This window comes from Papilio machaon, chromosome 29, assembly GCF_912999745.1.
Source record: "Papilio machaon chromosome 29, ilPapMach1.1, whole genome shotgun sequence".
Classification (NCBI taxonomy): domain Eukaryota; kingdom Metazoa; phylum Arthropoda; class Insecta; order Lepidoptera; family Papilionidae; genus Papilio; species Papilio machaon.
Window position 1 is genome coordinate 3,965,001 of NC_060014.1, and position 5,000 is coordinate 3,970,000.

At 48.2% G+C, this 5,000-nt stretch overlaps 3 non-coding genes across 3 annotated transcripts in view; all 3 read left to right on the forward strand.

Moving 5' to 3' along the window:
* The first annotated feature begins 969 nt into the window (after nucleotides 1–969).
* Nucleotides 970–2,873, forward strand: LOC123722837. The gene has a single exon (XR_006756641.1). It is a non-coding gene; the product is annotated as a small subunit ribosomal RNA (ribosomal RNA).
* Nucleotides 2,874–3,228: 355 nt separating this feature from the next.
* LOC123722779 lies at nucleotides 3,229–3,385 on the forward strand. The gene has a single exon (XR_006756588.1). It is a non-coding gene; the product is annotated as a 5.8S ribosomal RNA (ribosomal RNA).
* A 548-nt stretch (nucleotides 3,386–3,933) lies between these two features.
* Nucleotides 3,934–5,000, forward strand: part of LOC123722775 — a 3,972-nt gene continuing 2,905 nt past the window's right edge. Inside the window, exon 1 of the ribosomal RNA XR_006756584.1 lies at nucleotides 3,934–5,000. This exon is cut by the window's right edge and continues 2,905 nt beyond it. This is a non-coding gene — a ribosomal RNA (large subunit ribosomal RNA).

Here is a 5,000-nt window from a genome sequence, read left to right on the forward strand (position 1 = left end):
TCGGGGTGTGTCTGTTGTCGTTTGATTTTTACAAAGTAAAATTTGTAGAGTTTGTGTGTAGTGTATAGAGTATTAAAAAATAAACGCGCAACTATTTTTTATTTATAAAAATAGTAGTGTTGTGTTTGTTGTTTTAATATTTTTACACAGCAAAAACACGCGACGACGACGACGACGACACACACCACACAACGAAATATCACCACATACGCATAAACTGTGTCAGACTACGTTCCCGTTTATGAATGCGGCAGGACGTTTATAATAGAGTCTGTTATAAAAGAAGTGGCGATTTGTGTTCGGCGCGCGTGTAGATTTCGCAGCGTCGTTAACGCACCAGATCGACCCGTGAATTCTCGTCGCCTCGTGTCGTCGCGTGTGTCGCGTTGAGCTTGTTCGGTCTCCTCCACCGGAGAGATCGAACAGTCGCTCATTGCCGCTGCGGCGACTTCCGAGGGACGGTGTATTTTTTTTTCCAACTATCATTATTATATTATTATTATATTACATATATATTACTTTTGATTCTATTTTATATAGATCAGTAGTAGTGTGTAGTTAGTAGTAGCAGTAGTAGTATTAGTAGTGGTAGTAGCATTTATAAAAAGGTATTTTCGATCTCTCCGAAACCGGACTGATGTCGATATTTTTTCCTCGATAAAGAGAGAATCAAATTTATTTACACAGTGTGAAGTATCGAAAATGTCTCGTTGTTGAACATTCACATGAATCGAACGCGCTTTTTGTCCGTTCACTAGCACCGCACCACACACACCACACAGTAGTAGTGTATTGTGTAGTGTAGTAGTGTAGTGTAGAGAAGAAGAAAAATGACCACCGACTGACTGCAGCAAGCAGGCAGGCAGCAAGCAAAACAGCAAAAACCATCGATGCGTTTAAACGTTTAACGTTTTCGCATCGTCGAGTTGTGCGTGTTGTGCGCGTTGTATGCGGCGTGTTTGTGTCAGCTCCCTGGTTGATCCTGCCAGTAGTTATATGCTTGTCTCAAAGATTAAGCCATGCATGTCTCAGTGCAAGCCGTATTAAGGCGATACCGCGAATGGCTCAATATATCAGTTTTGGTTCCTTAGATCTTACCTCGGTTACTTGGATAACTGTGGTAATTCTAGAGCTAATACATGCAATCAGAACTCTGACCAGTGATGGGATGAGTGCTTTTATTAGATCAAAACCAATCGACGGAGGGCCTCGCGTCCGAAGTCGTTAATTTTGATGAATCTGGATAACTTTTGCCGATCGCATGGTCCAGCACCGGCGACGCATCTTTCAAATGTCTGCCTTATCAACTTTCGATGGTAGTTTCTGCGACTACCATGGTTGTCACGGGTAACGGGGAATCAGGGTTCGATTCCGGAGAGGGAGCCTGAGAAACGGCTACCACATCCAAGGAAGGCAGCAGGCGCGCAAATTACCCACTCCCGGCACGGGGAGGTAGTGACGAAAAATAACGATACGGGACTCTTACGAGGCCTCGTAATCGGAATGAGTACACTTTAAATATTTTAACGAGGAACAATTGGAGGGCAAGTCTGGTGCCAGCAGCCGCGGTAACTCCAGCTCCAATAGCGTATACTAAAATTGTTGCGGTTAAAAAGCTCGTAGTTGCATTTGTGCGCCGCGCTGTCGGTGCACCGCATCCGCGGTGATACTGACACGTCTGCGGAGCATATCGTCGGTGAGCCGTCGGTAATACGGCGGTTCAATATCAAAATCCTATCGCGGTGCTCTTCGGTGAGTGTCGAGATGGGCCGACAATTTTACTTTGAACAAATTAGAGTGCTCAAAGCGGGCTCAAAATTGTGCTTGAATATTTCGTGCATGGAATAATAGAATATGATCTCGGTTCTATTTTGTTGGTTTTCAGAACTCCGAGGTAATGATTAATAGGGATAACTGGGGGCATTCGTATTGCGACGTTAGAGGTGAAATTCTTGGATCGTCGCAAGACGAACATCAGCGAAAGCATTTGCCAAAGGTGTTTTCATCAATCAAGAACGAAAGTTAGAGGTTCGAAGGCGATTAGATACCGCCCTAGTTCTAACCGTAAATATGTCATCTAGCGATCCGCCGACGTTACTACTATGGCTCGGCGGGCAGCTTCCGGGAAACCAAAGATTTTGGACTCCGGGGGGAGTATGGTTGCAAAGCTGAAACTTAAAGGAATTGACGGAAGGGCACCACCAGGAGTGGAGCCTGCGGCTTAATTTGACTCAACACGGGAAATCTCACCAGGCCCGGACACCGGAAGGATTGACAGATTAACAGCTCTTTCTTGATTCGGTGGGTGGTGGTGCATGGCCGTTCTTAGTTGGTGGAGCGATTTGTCTGGTTAATTCCGGTAACGAACGAGACTCTAGCCTGCTAAATAGGCGTCGTCATTTATGTGTGCGTGGCTTCGGTCGCGCAACTCACTGGCGACGTATTAAAATTCTTCTTAGAGGGACCGGCGGCTTCGAGCCGCACGAGATTGAGCAATAACAGGTCTGTGATGCCCTTAGATGTCCTGGGCCGCACGCGCGCTACACTGAAGGAATCAGCATGTTCTCCCTGGCCTAGAGGCCCGGGCAACCCGTTGAAACTCCTTCGTGCTGGGGATTGGGGTTTGCAATTATCCCCCATAAACGAGGAATTCCTAGTAAGCGCGAGTCATAAGCTCGCGTTGATTACGTCCCTGCCCTTTGTACACACCGCCCGTCGCTACTACCGATTGAATGATTTAGTGAGGTCTTCGGACCGACACGCGGTGGCTTAACGGCCGTCGGCGTCGCTGGGAAGTTGACCAAACTTGATCATTTAGAGGAAGTAAAAGTCGTAACAAGGTTTCCGTAGGGGAACCTGCGGAAGGATCATTAACGTATTACGTATTACTCATATATTACGAATAATAATCCACAAAAGAGAGAGCGCCCATCGGGGCACACCAAACGGGGCGACAAAAGAGGGAGTTGTGTGACACTAATCCGGTTGTTGTGTCATCTCCCAGTTCCGGTCCGATAATGGTGGGCGCTATACAAAAATAAACAGAAAAATACACACCGGTATTAGAAAGTGCGAACGCTATGTCGTCGTCGTGGTGGCGCGCGCGCGTGTGTGTATAACGCGCGCGCGCGCGCTCCCTTCGCGTGTACGTTCGCCTTCTAAGATATTTTTTTTTTATTTTTATTTTTTTTTATAAATACATACATATATCAAAATATGTAAAACAATTACCCTGGACGGTGGATCACTTGGCTCGCGGGTCGATGAAGAACGCAGTTAACTGCGCGTCATAGTGTGAACTGCAGGACACATTTGAACATCGACATTTCGAACGCACATTGCGGTCCGTGGAGAAATATCCAGGACCACTCCTGTCTGAGGGCCGGCTGTTAAAATATAAAAATCACACTGTTCACTATATATATAGCGAACAATTGACGGTTCTCTTATTTTATACATATTCACGCAATGTGTATTTATATGGGTCCGTTTAAATATAACCTCTCAGACACATATTACACCACCATACGAGCGGAAACCGATCGCATCGATACGCGTATATATGTTATATACACGTTATATATATACGATATATACCTACGTATGTAAGTATATATATACGATCGGGGGCGTCCCGGGGACGCGCGACTCTTCGACGTAAAAAATCGACAGAGGGCATGCGCGTCTTCGCACACGGTGACGTAATAAACCCCGTTTCGTGTTATGTATATATATAATATATAATATATTTGTGTCGACGTGTGCGTGTTTTCGCATGTGTGTGCGTGCGTGTGAGTGTGCATATTATATTTATATAATGTAGGCGGACACGACGTCCGAAGAGCGCATCGATGCGACGTTGCTGTGTGTGAAAACACGGCAGCGGAGCGTCGTTGAGCTGACGGATATCGCGTCTGCCTCGATTTTTATCGTTGGCCTCAGATCAGGGAGGATCACCCGCCGAATTTAAGCATATTAGTAAGCGGAGGAAAAGAAACTAACAAGGATTTCCTTAGTAGCGGCGAGCGAACAGGAACGAGCCCAGCACTGAATCCCGCGGTCGTATCGAACGCGGGAGATGTGGTGTTCGGGAGGTTCCGCTTTCTCGTCGTCGATACTCCTGTCCAAGTTCGTCTTGAACGGGGCCGTTTTCCCGTAGAGGGTGCCAGGCCCGTAGCGACGGAGGGCGGCGGCGAGAGGGACACTCCTAAGAGTCGGGTTGCTTGAGAGTGCAGCCCTAAGTGGGTGGTAAACTCCATCTAAGGCTAAATATTACCGCGAGACCGATAGCGAACAAGTACCGTGAGGGAAAGTTGAAAAGAACTTTGAAGAGAGAGTTCAAGAGTACGTGAAACCGTTCAGGGGTAAACCTGCGAAACTCGAATGAACGAACGGAGAGATTCATCGTCAATCCGCGGCGTACGCTGCCACGCTCTGATGAGGCGTCCGTCCCTGTCAAAGGGGATAGCGGGCTTCACGGGCCGGCAGCGTCGACGTTCGCGGACGGCGTGCACTTCTCTCTTAGTAATGCATCGCGACCCGTTCGATGTCGGTCTAAGCGCCGTTCGGGAGCCCAATCGTCTTTACCTGTCAAAGGGTAAGGCGTTTGGACCGTGACGGTTTTGCCGACCGGCCGTCGGACGGTAGAAGACACGAATCGCGCACGCGCATTTTAAACAAAAGCGCGTCCGGCCCGACGCAAGATAACGTCGTATTATCGAGGTCCTGCCGTTGTGCGGACATCGGTGCGGCGCGTCTGTTGTCGCCGCCGTGCAGTCTCGGACCGTGCGCGTCTCAGTCTGCGATGATTCAGTTTCGGGCACTCGCAGGACCCGTCTTGAAACACGGACCAAGGAGTCTAGCATGTGTGCGAGTCATTGAGTTATGTTTAAACTGAAAGGCGTAACGAAAGTGAAGGCGCGCGCTTGTCGCGCGCTCAGGGAGGATGGAGCGTCGGTCGTTCGATCGATCTCTCGCACTCCCGAGGCGTCTCGTTTCCA